Source organism: Phocoena phocoena, chromosome 4, assembly GCF_963924675.1.
Source record: "Phocoena phocoena chromosome 4, mPhoPho1.1, whole genome shotgun sequence".
Lineage (NCBI taxonomy): Eukaryota > Metazoa > Chordata > Mammalia > Artiodactyla > Phocoenidae > Phocoena > Phocoena phocoena.
In genome coordinates this window covers 4,152,499-4,165,469 of record NC_089222.1, presented here as the reverse complement: position 1 = coordinate 4,165,469, position 12,971 = coordinate 4,152,499, and the positions used below count along the sequence as shown (strand labels likewise).

Below are 12,971 nucleotides of genomic sequence, written 5' to 3'. Positions count from 1 at the left end.
TAAGGGTCCCCAGAGTTGCCCACATCCGAATCCTGGAACATGCGAAAATGTTACATTACATGGCAAAGGGATTTTACAGATATGATTAAGGTAAGGATCTTGAGATGGAGAGGTCCGATACAATCACCGGGGTCTTTATAAGGAAAAGAGGCAGGAGAATCAAGAGAAGGAGCAGTGATGAAAGATGCAGAGGTCGGGGTGATGCAGGGCCATGACTCAAGGAATACGGCAGCCTCTAAGAGCTGGAAAAGGTATGGAAACAGATTCTTCCCTATATCCTCCAGAAGGAACAGAACCTGGCTGACCTATTTTGAACTTTTATTTCCAGAACTGTAAGATAATAAATTTGTTGTTTTAAGCTACTGAATTGGTGGTAATTTGTTACAACAGAAACAGCAAATGAATACAGTGGGATTCAATGAACTCTAGAGCCTTCCTTTATGCCGCCATACTGAACACTTACTGCCATTAAAGCAGTTCTTGTTTTTGCCAGAATTTCCCGAAGTGTGTTACAGTGAATGCAAGTCCTACAAGCTATTCCACAATTTCTAAAGAGTTCTCTAGTTAGACAAATATCCTGTATCACCCTTTCGGAAATTCACAGTGTGCTTTGGCATCTTAAAGACTGAGTAATCTTTTTCACTTTGATTAATCCAGAATTTTCCAAACTTACTTGGCCATAGAAGCTTTTCAACATCTATTTACATCAACATCATTAATGGCAACAAATTGCTTTGCAACCCTGAGCCTTAGGCCATAGGGATGAATCCACTGTTTAACCTACTTCCTATAATTTAAACAAGTTTAACAAACTGGTAAACTCTATGAATCTCTATGACACTTGAAACATACTGTATTTTTAGCTATCCTCGTAGGTGGCATTTTTATCTCACCGAACAGGAAATTAAGTTCCCAGAGGGCAGGTGTACATCTTTACAAACCCATCTTCTGTAGCATCTTCCCTCAGGGAGCTCATATTCCAGTTGATGGGACAGGCACACATTCATATGAAAAAAGACGTTTCGGGAAGGCAAATAGAGGACTTTTGTTACCTAACTTGACGTAAGCCAGAGTATACAGCTACAGTCTCCGCCCTCACTGCCATGGCCTCTTTCTCCCCTCCATCGTTTCCCTCTCCTGCTCTTAATCAAAGTCTGAAGCCTTGATGGTGATATTTCTTTGATTTATAAATTATCGTAGTGGTACAGCTGGATCTTTGGGGTCATCACTCCACCACGTAACAATATTGTTAGAGTATTAGTTACTCCCCTATTTTCCAAAAGGGAATAAGTAATAGTTCAGCCTACACTACATTCTTTTCTAGTCCAGCTGCAAATGACTGATACTGTTGTTATCCTTGCAAAGTATTTTTTTGGCAACTTTCCAGTCTCCCGTCATTACAGGGAACACAACTATGCAAACACTGCTTCAGTTTTTATAAGAAATCAAGTAATTTTAAAACAAAAGTATAAGAAAACATCAGCAACACGTATTTTAATGACAAAATTAGCCAGCATAGCACCCCCTTTCCAATTAATTTTCAACTCAAATCAATGGAATTTCTAAGAACTACATATTTATTTTTTAAATTCAAGTAGGAAAACAATCTGAGGCATTTAATAAATGTTATAAATTATAATACATCACCATGAGAAAATCCATCAGCTCTTTTTATGTATTACTGAATATTCTATACAATCCACCATCCTGTAACAACTAACTAGGTCTAGCCAGAAGAATAAAGCTAACTCCTGAACTTGAAACGATTTCAACAACACAGACAGGTCTAAGTACAGCTGCAGTAAACCTAGGGAGAGAGCTTTCTCATGCCATGCCCTTCTTTGCAGTAATGGGGAAGGTTTGATGCCAGAGGGAGTATGTTTTGTTTTATCTTGTCCTGTTAATGTATTAATTCCAAGTTCATTATCAGCTGTTATGACACAGGGATATCTTTACTTCTTCTGATTTACTTCTACTTATCCTGTGTATAATCAGTGATGCCATGACCCTCCTCTTAGGGTGAACCATGGCCATCACCCCTAATGTAAGTTTCAAGTCCTAGGCACCACACATCTAAGGACCAAGCCCTGGAGGGGAAGGGATGGGTGGGGACTGGATGATGAATCACCAATGAAAGCCAAGAGTCTGATCACGTTTGTGCTTAGAATTTGTCAGTGGTCAGTGCTCTGCAAACAGGAGATGTGGAAAGAAGGATTCTATTCAGTGGTCACCTAAGGGTGTCACAGGATTTTGAACTGTGAAGACACAAGTAGTTGCTTCTTGGTGCCCAAGAAGATTGCTACAGGTTTCAAGGAAAGAGCGTATTTGTCATCAAAATTACTTCATTCAAAGACAAATACCATATGATATCACTTATATGTGGAACCTAAAAAAAAGGATACTAATAAACTTATTTACAAAACAGAAACAGACTCAGAAAACAAACTAATGGTTACCAAAGGGGAAGGAGGGGTATAAATTAGGAGTTTGGGATTAGCAGATACACACTCCTATATATAAAATAGATAAACAATGTCCTACTGTACAGCACAGGGAAGTATATTCAATATTCTGTAATAACCTATCATGAAAAAGAATCTGAAAAAGAATGGATATATGTATACATATAGCTGAATCACATTGCTGTATGCCAGAAACTAACACAACATTGTAAATCAACTATACTTCAATTAAAAAATTTTTTAATTAAAAAAAAAAAACATGACAATGCAGTTGATGAACCCCCGAATACCACTTCATGATTCCCTGAGTCTTCTTCAACTGGAAGTAACTAGTATCCAGATTTTGGATTAAAAATTCCATATTCTAGTATTTAATTTTATATTTAAACTTTATAAAAACTGTATGTTTGCCATAACCTTCTGCAACTTACTTTCTCATTGAAATTAGCTTTTTAAAGATTCACTTATATTATATAATTCTCCATATCAACTGTACTTCAATTAAAAAAATAAATTAAAAAGAGACTACTTCATTCAGTAAGCAGTTCTTAAGTACCTCTTAGACCCCAGCCACAGAGCCACAGGGAAACTACACCTGCCTGCTGGTTGGGTGAGTTTCACTGAAGAGTAGGAGAATCAGCTTGAAGCATAGAAAGCCAGTAAATCATTCAGACAACGCAAACGGGACAGAGATAGGTCAGAGGCAAGATGGATTAGTCAAGTCTCTTTCAGTGAAAAGAAACAGAACCCCAATTTTCAAACACTAATCAGAAAAGGAACTTTAATGGAAGGGTACTGAGGCGTCCTCAGAGTCTGAGGAAGGGCAGCACTTCCCAGACGCCCACAGGGTCTCCATCGTTCATCTCTACTTGTCCTTGTCTCCTTCTCTCTTTCCAGAGTCAGATATGTTTTCCATAAACATGGCCAATCACAGCATGGCTCCTACCAGCTCTAACAAAGTTCCACCCCATCATCCCTCATCATGCAAACAGCAGAACTTTAGTGTCCAAACACGCACATTAACTGTGCTTCTGTCACGGTGATTTTGGGTTCAATCAAATAAGTGTTCATACTCTTTGTAAAGGTGCCTTGATTTCTGTTGGACAGATTTTCTTTCTTAGACATATAAAGGCATTTATAACATACCATGATTAAAACCATGCAGATAAAAATATGTGCAAGCAAAAGAGACTGGAGGGAAAGACTAAAATTCTAAATTATATTTAAGAGATGGATTTTTCTAGTGTCTTTTCTCCAAGTGTTTTGTAATATGACTATTTTAATAATGAAAAATTTTTATTTAAAAATTATTTTATATTTTTGTAAATGCTTAAAGTGTGTCTAATTCTAAGACATGACTAATGTAATCTTTATTTTGGTGACTAAAAATAGCAATTTTTAAAACAATATCTTTTCTTTCTAAAACAATGGAAAAGATGTATCTTTTCATATGTATAACAAAATAGAAAATCACTATTAATTGTGAATGTCTTAGGACGTTGAGAACTTAAGGAAAATCAAGTTAATACTTTCACAATCTAATTTCAGTGATCACCAACAAAGGAGTATAACCTAATAGCTACAAAAAAACCCAGACTTGAATACGTGAAATAATCAGCATAACCACATACAAACACAAGTCAGGGGTTAAAATGCTGTTACAAAATTCTTTAAAAACTGTTCATTAGTCAAATATTTTTCAGCCTTAAAAAGGAAAGAAATTCTGACATACACTACAACATGGATGCACCCTGAGGACATGATGCTAAGTGAAATAAGTCAGTCACAAAAAGCAAATACCATATGATTCCACTTATATGAGGTACTGGAGTAGTAAATTCATAGAGACAGAAAGTAGAATGATGGTGGTCAGGGGCTGGCAGGAGGGGAAATGGGGAGTTACTGTTTAATGGGGACAGAGTTTCAGTTTTGCAAGACGGATAATTCTGGAGATGGATGGTGGTGATTGTTGCACCATGTAAACGTACTTAATACCCCACTGAACTGTATACTTAAAAATGGTTAAGATAGGGGAAAAAAAGTTTCCCTTAGAAAAACTGTTACTGATTAACTCTGAGAAAGGCAATAAATACTCCCCAAGGAGATTAAAGAATGAAATTTACAATGTTAATAATATTAATGATCACCTTGGATAATCCATATAAACAATTTTCCAGAGACAATTGTTACCAATTAGGAAAGCTAAAATACACAGATAAGCAGGCCTTTCCCTGGCTTGTTCCATCAGATACAGAAGCAGCCTTAAGAGATGTATCTTTATGAAAATAGACTTGGTTACCTCCCATCTTGCAAGGGCCACCACCTGGAATTTCATTTCCTGAACGGACACACACCCCATTAAGTATCTGCCACGAGATTGCAAAACATACAAGAGGGCTTCACTGGTGGCGCAGTGGTTGGGAATCTGCCTGCCGATGCAGAGGACACGGGTTCGAGCCCTGGTCTGGGAAGATCCCACATGCCACGGAGCAACTAGGCCCGTGAGCCACAACTACTGAGCCTGCGCCTCTGGAGCCTGTGCTCCACAACGGGAGAGGCCGCGACAGTGAGAGGCCCACGCACCGCAATGAAGAGTGGCCCCCGCTCGCCGCAACTGCAGAAAGCCCTCGCACAGAAACGAAGACCCCACACAGACAAAAATAAATAAATTTATTTTTTAACAAAACATACAAGAAACAAAAATCTTAGTCTTTGAACGTTTACGACAAATTCAGTCAAATACACACTACATGTGTATTTGTATTCAGTCAAATACACACTACATGTGTATTCAGATGGTCAAAAGTTAGCATGTCCTATAGAGAACAGCCCGGTGGTTGCCAAGAGGGAGGGGTGGGGGAAGGATGGATTGGGCGTTTGGGATTAGCAGATGCAAAGTATTATATATAGGATGGGTAAACAACAAGGTCCTACTGCACAGCACAGAGAACTATATTCAATATCCTGTGATAAACCATAATGGAAAAGAATATGAAAAAGAATATATATATGTATAACTGAGTCACTCTGCTGTACACCAGAAACTAACACAACATCGTAAATCACAAAATGGTAAAATACTTTAATTTTTTTAAAAGTTCTGAAAAAAAAAAAAAAGAGCAAGTCCTGGGGACAGCGTGTAGATTCAAATAGAGGAAAGTCCTTCCAGAGAAGACGAGACCTGGGCTGGCTCTGGAGGAGGGAGAATGCAGCCTGGCAGGTGACAAGGAAGGGCCACGTGCCACCAGTTAAAAATAAATGACAGAGGAGCCCACACAAAGGCTAGGGAGGGACGAACGTGGAGAATGGCAAACCGACCAGCCAAATTAAGGTCAAGGGCAGACATAAGGCAGGAGGGAGTGAGAGAAGGAATGGCCTGAGTGTGCAGGCGCAGGCCCAACTCTGAATTTAATAGAAGCCGGTGGTGGGAACGCACCTGGCTAGTTAGAGGGGGACAAAGCAGTGATTGCAAAGCCGGTCAATGAAAAGCAAAGGTAGGTCCAGGAGAAACCAAAAGGTCTTTAGAAATGAGGGTTTCCCATTCTTGAACGCAAGCTACTTACAGACGTGTTTCAGTAGAAGCATGGCGAACACCGTATATACCAGTTATAAGGAATTTTCCATTCTGAAACTGCTCCCAGCTATTTTCATGGGTTCACACATGCAGGACCCATTTCTGAAACCAGGGCAGGCCACCGTCACGTTAAAATTCAGCATGCCGTACCACTGCCATTTACCATTCCCTGGAACAGGCCATGGCTGATGGACAGAAATGGGCTTTTCCACAGGAAATTCCCAGGACCAAGTAAACCCACACTGGAGAACAGCGCGGGAGAAAACATGGCAGCCCTATATTTTAGCTCAGCAGTGTAAGTAGCTAAATTATTCTGCCTGTTTATTAATAGATCAATGTTAGTCCAACAGCTCCAACTTGCAGTGGAATTTTTGACAGTCTCTCCTGAAAACTGAATGTCAGGTTAATGGTTTTCTGCACAATACCTGTCCACAAATTCTGTGACTATTCACATTTGGTTTAGAGACATAAGTGAAGATTTTTCAAAATAGGGTAGGCAGTTTAAAGAATATTAGCCTTACCTTTTAGCTAAATGCTACACATATGAGAATACCTAAACTCAGTGGAGGCAATATACATATTGGTGAGACTTTCCTCCTACATGCTAGTTTTAGTAACTACTGTAACTATGGGGCAAAAGAGAAGATGACCTTAAATGAAAAGTAGGAGGTTAAGAAAAGATACTAACTTGGCTTTCAAGTTCTTAGTGGGACTAATTGCTTTGACTTAAAACTAATAGTTATAGAGACAGAAATAAGATAATCTAAGCACTCAAGTGGACATGAGAAGAATAAATGAGCAAAGAAAAGAAGGGAGGAGGAGGGAGGGAGACAGGCAGGGAGAGAAGAGGGGAGGGAAGGATGAAATTAGACCCCCTTGAACAAAGTATCACAACTTAATTATTTAATATTCTTACTTAGACAATTGAAAATCTTGTTTAACTCTTTAAGAAATAAAACTTCCATGGGTATAATGTGCAACCGTAGCTCAGGGACCATGCAATATTTACTCCTAGTCTGAAAAGTCTTTGTATTAATTCTTGATTAATAAAGACATAATACTCAAAAAACAGAGGGGCAGGTAACTGGACAGTGAGAGAGCTACACAGGTGCCTCATTTACAAATTGGCAGCCCTCACAGAAGTTTAAGAGTCCCAACATTTATTCTGCTTTTGAACTTTTAATTATAAGTTTCAAAGTCTGAAAGGTACTTTATTACCCAAAAATGGCATTTTCTGCCCCCTTGTGCATCTGTGTACCTATTCTACAACTGTTCTGAAGCAATCTTGTACTCTTAAATGTGGACCCCGTGATTTACCTATGAAGTTTTTCAGTCTCAATCCATGGCAACCCTTGCACTTATTTTTCCTAAAGACTCAAAGATGCGTTTCTGAGTTACGTAATACTGAACTTCATCCTTTTGTACAAATTAAACCAGGAGTCATAAAGCAGTAGGTAAATGAAAAACTGAGTTAAAAAAACACACACACACACACAAAAACAACTGACCAAATCTATAGCAGGCTCAGCTTTTTTTGAGAGAGAGATTAAGGTGCGTGCAGTGGACTGGTATGAAGGTCACCCAACAAAATGTTGCAATCTTAAAGTGCCATTGACATGCAGACCGTGTCCAGCAGCAGCCTGGAGCAATCCATGTGACTGTTTTCCTTTGCTCATTACTACTATCTCACCCCCAAATCATTCATACATGTACATGACGAGGGTATGTTACAGTTGCAGTAAAATATTTTTAAAGTTAGGAGAATTCTTCTCTTTAAATTGAAATAAAAATCCTTAATATAACTTTTTTAAAAGTTGCCCTCCCCATCTCCAGCTTTTGTTAGAGGAAAAGTGACCTGAGAGCTCAAAATCCCACCATTGGTTTTTGCACGATAGATATGGGCTTTGACAAATCCGTCTTTTCATGACTCATTACCTGCCTGCTGACAGTGTTGAAATCCCCAAATTGTTTCAGTTGGAAGTTTGCTGATTTTCACAGGAAAGAGCTGAAAGCCACAAGCCACCAATGCCCATGTACCTTGAGCTTTCTAAGTCAGTATGTAGGAAGGAAGCGCTCGTCGCAGGGCACCTCCATTCATCTCCCACCTGCTGCTGACCTGCAGTTTCCCTGTTGGCGGAGACAGCTCCTTGCAAAGCAAATAGCTCCCCTCTCTGCACGGAAAGGCTCATCTACTCAGTCCATATTGCAAGCGCGAAACTCCCTGAGAGCCATGTAGGGAGTGAATCAGACTCAGCCGATAAGCACAGAGTTGACCTTTAAACCCCAGGCTCTAATAGAGTATGAGGATATTTCACTCCGTGTTTGCTCAAGTCCCAGGGTCACGAGGGTCTGCATTGACCGAGGTGGGGCGAACCCAGGAGCCTGGGCCCGGCTCCCGCATTGCACCTGATAGAACCCGATAGAATGGGGTAGGGGGCTGGGCTAGTGGAAGGCCCACACCCCAGTGTCACGGCTTGAACACTCTCTAGCATCTAGGGATATCATGGGAGTACACAGTCTGCTGACTGGCTCTTAGCTACCAACGTTGGAAGAAACGAGAAACAGCTTTTTCTTCTTTGCTTTCACCTTGTCATGGTGCCATACTGAGTGCTGGAGCTTGAAGCAAAAGGAGAAATTGGGAATACTTCCCCTGGCTTTATTAAAAATAGATTTTATTCATCATGGATTTATGGCATGTGTTTTGATTTTACAAAATATTGCATTAAAATAATATTTATCTTACTTACTTCGTTTTTTGGTGCCCAAAGCAAATGCCTCACTTACCTCACCCTATTCCTGGCATTGCTCTGTCACCTCACTGCTCCCACCTTCCATCTTAACCTGAAAATGGAAGCAGATCCAGGCAGGGTGGTTGCGATGCTAGCAGTTGAGATAAGAAAGGAAGAAGAGGCCAAAGCATCTCCCATGTGCCAGGTACTATGCTAGGTTACTTAGGTACATTCTTTTTGTCCTTACCTATGAGGAAGGTATACTAATCTCCAGCTGAGGAAGCAGAGGCTTCGAGAACATTCTTCTCACTTTCCTCCATCTCAGGAACTGGGCTTGCAAGCTATCTGGCACTCAAGACAGAAACCTGGGAGTTGTCCATAATCCCCCCTCTCCATCCCATTGAATCCATCACCAATACTTGTAACTGTTCATCTACATAGTAAGTGGGGGATCAAAAGATGGTCTGTTTGATGACAATCTCCACACTCTTTTTGCTTTATCTGCCCCCTCTCCAAGGAAAGTCAGGATCACTGCATTGCTTTAATAGCCAAGTCCTGCACTGGCCAGTCGAGGAAGAGGTTAAATTATTTCCAAGTGCTGACTGTTTTACAAATTTACTCAGTACAAGTGAGTGTGATCTTGAATGTAAGCTCTATCTCTGGCCCAGGACATTGCTCTGAGCACCAGATTCCAGCTGCCTGGTGTCCCCACTTGCATATCTCATGCACATCTCAAACTAACACATCCAAAACAAGATTCTTGATCTCCCTTCTCCTCAAACCCTGCTTCTCTCCGGTTTCCTCCACCTCAGGACCTGGCACCATCCACCACTGGGTACTCAGGCCAGAAACCTGGCAGTTGTCTTTGACACCTCTCCCCACTTCCCCATCTAAACCATGGCCAACACCTGTCCATTTAAATAGGAAAACAATACGAACAACAACACTGACTAAAGCATTCACTACCTGCCAGGTACTCTTACGATGCATAGAGAACATTGTTAACTCACTCAATTTTCATAACAACTCTATGAAATGATTCTGTTACAGAGAAGCTCATTTCCCGACGGTCATACAGCTACTTAGAGGGGGAATCAGTATTCTAACTTAGGTCGTCTGGCTTTAGAACACACACTCTTAACCATGATGCCCTGTCTACAAAATAATCCCAAATCCATTCACCTTCTCGGTTTTCCATTGCCCCATCTTAGTCCAAGCCACCATCACTACTCATTCAGGCAACTGCAAAAGCCTCCTAAATGGTCACCTTGATTCTACTTCTACTTCATTTCCACACATCAGATCTTCATGAAGCAGCCAATATGGTCTTTTTAAAGTTTATGTCAGATCATGTCATTTCCTCTGCCAAAGCCTTTAGAACCTTTCCACTACTTTCTGAGTGAAATTCAAAGTCCTCAGTGTGGGCTACAACCCCCTATGTGGACAGGCTTTTCCTAGATTTTCTCATTTCCTATCTTTCTAGCCCACTAGCCTTCTTGCACTCCCCTGGACCTAGCACAGTCTTTCCTGCAATGCGTTCTTCCTCCCCCGGCTGGTCTATCTGATCCTCTATATGTCCCAGGCTACTTTCCTGACCCCCTCAGCCTAAAATAGGTCTCCATATTACTCTCTCTAGCACCCTCTTCTTCTCCTTCATAGCAACCTTAAAATTTGTAACTCTACATTCATTTGTGTTTTTACTTGTTTATTGCTTGTAAGCCCCAAGAGGCACAATCAAAGTCTGTTTTATCCACCATCTTACTCCCTGCCCCTACCCCAGAACCTGGAATATAAACAGTGCAATTATTTGTTCGGTGAATAAATTAATCCTGGGGTAGCTCTTTTAAAGACTTCTACAAGTTAACTGAAGAAGGCACTTAAGTAATTAACATCATTGATTCTTAAAAAGAAAATACATATGTATGTATGTATGTATTATATATTTTTATTTCCAACATGTGAACAAAAATTATTAAACCAAATATTCAATCTTTGGAGAAGACACAGAAGGAAACAATAAAAGGAAATCTCTAAAGAATTTTTTTTTTTAAGTTTTAGACAGTATATCTACGATTTTAAAAAGTTCTTGTGTTGGGATGACTATCAGTCCCAATAAGACGAGGATCAAACTCTCAACTGTTCTTATTTAATCCCGATACATAGTGGTGTTCCATAAATATCTATTAATGATAAGTGATGGGCGATTTCGATGACATGTCTTTTGAGTAGGTATTTCTCTTCATAACTTAGTTAGAGATTGATTTTCCCACTGGTGCCAAATCTCTTATCAGGAAACAGCGAACCATCCATTGCACATGGTTTTCTACGGTTCTGCTGTGTCACATATGTTTTAGGAATAAAGACAGATTCTTTATGTCTCTGTACAATAGGTAATTATTTGGCTTGAGATTAAGGTACCTGTTCTTTAGGATTCCAATACTTCTAAAAAAGAAAATGAATGCATCCAAAACATGGAATATGAAGTGCGAGAAAAACTACAAATCATGTATCTGATGAGGGAGTTGTATCTAGAATACGCGAAGAATTCAATAATAAGAAGACAACACGATTTAAAAATATACAAAGAATATGAGGACATTTCTCCAAAATAGATAGAAAAATAGCCAATAAACACATGAAAAGATGCTCAACATCCCTGGCCACAAGGGAAATGCAAACCTAAAACCACAACAAGAGGTCACTTCATATCCATTAGAATAGTAATAATCCAGAAATTATTGGAGAGGATGTAGAGAAACTGGAATCCTTATACACTGCTGAGGGGAATGTAAAATAGTGTAGTATGTTAAAAAACAGTCTGGCAGTTCCTCAGAATGTTAACTATGACGTTACCATATGACAAAGCAATTTTACTCCTAGGTATATACCTAAGAGAAATGAAAATATATGGCCACACAAAACTTGCACACAAATATTCACAGCAGCACTGTGCGTCACAGCCACAGCTGGAGCAACCCAAACATTCATCAACTGATGAATGGAAAATAAAGTATTGTATACCCATGTCATGGAATATTATTCAGCAGTAAAAAGAAATGAAGTACTGATACATGCTACAACATGAATAAACCTTGAAAATGTTAAGTGACAAAAAGCCAGCCACAAAAGACCACACATTGTATGATTCCATAGATATGGAACGTCCACAACAGGCAAATTCATAGAGACTGAAAGAAGATCCGTGGCTGCCTGAGGCTGGGGAGAGAATGAGGCACCAGTGGTAATCAGTACCAGGTTTCTTTTGGAGGTGATACAAATGATCTAAAATTAGATGGTGATGGTTACATAACTCTATGAAGAATTTCAGTTCACTTGAAATGAGTGAATTGCACTGGTATGTGAATTATACCTCGATATAGCTGTTATAAAACGGATGGAATACAGTTTTTACAACACTTTAAAACTGGACCTATGCTTGGCATTTACAAGGGTAGGTGTGGCTTAACTAAAGAGTATCTATAAATTACTTTCAAGCCCGGTAATGAATTTTAGATGAAACTTCCTCATAAAGAATTCATGGTCTCCCTCGCTTCTCATAAGTCCTAGTCTCACATCTTTGTCCTTGTTGAGAGACAGACTTGAAATCATAGGGCCAGGTTTCTAGAATGCTAACGTGGGACAAGATGAAGAGATGATGACTTTAGAGGAAGGAAGCTAAGATCTAGAGAGAGTAAATATCTTTTCCAAGATCATAAAGATAAGGAGAAGGAGAATCAGAGCTTTCCAGACCAAAGCTGTCTTCTTTTTTTTTTTTTTTTTTTTTTGCGGTACGCGGGCCTCTCACTGTTGTGGCCCCTCAGGTTGTGGAGCACAGGCTCCGGACGCGCAGGCTCAGCGGCCATGACTCACGGGCCCAGCCGCTCCGCGGCATGTGGGATCCTCCCGGACCGGGACACGAACCCGCGTCCCCTGCGTCGGCAGGCGGACTCCCAACCACTGCGCCACCAGGGAAGCCCCCAAAGCTGTATTCTTATTTTTCAGCGGCACCACACAGAATGGAGAGTCATGAGTGGCATTTTCCAAAGTGGCCCCATTAGATTTGGGTCTCTAACATCAAGAGTTAGGCCTTCACCGACATTGGGCTCCTCGGCTGGTCACGTCCATTACTCAGGTCCTAAGTAGAGATGGAGGCAAATGGGGTGTTCAACCTGACTCTGAACTCTCTCTTCCACCTACTCGGCCAAA

The 12,971-nt window shown here is 40.2% G+C and overlaps 1 protein-coding gene across 1 annotated transcript in view; it reads right to left on the bottom strand.

The window, feature by feature from the left end:
- THRB (thyroid hormone receptor beta) overlaps nt 1-8,228 on the bottom strand; it is a 354,801-nt gene extending 346,573 nt beyond the window's left edge. Inside the window, exon 1 of the mRNA XM_065877090.1 lies at nt 8,142-8,228. The gene's annotated coding sequence lies outside the window, so the exon portion shown is untranslated. The remainder of the gene's footprint in view (nt 1-8,141) is intronic.
- Nucleotides 8,229-12,971: the final 4,743 nt, after the last annotated feature.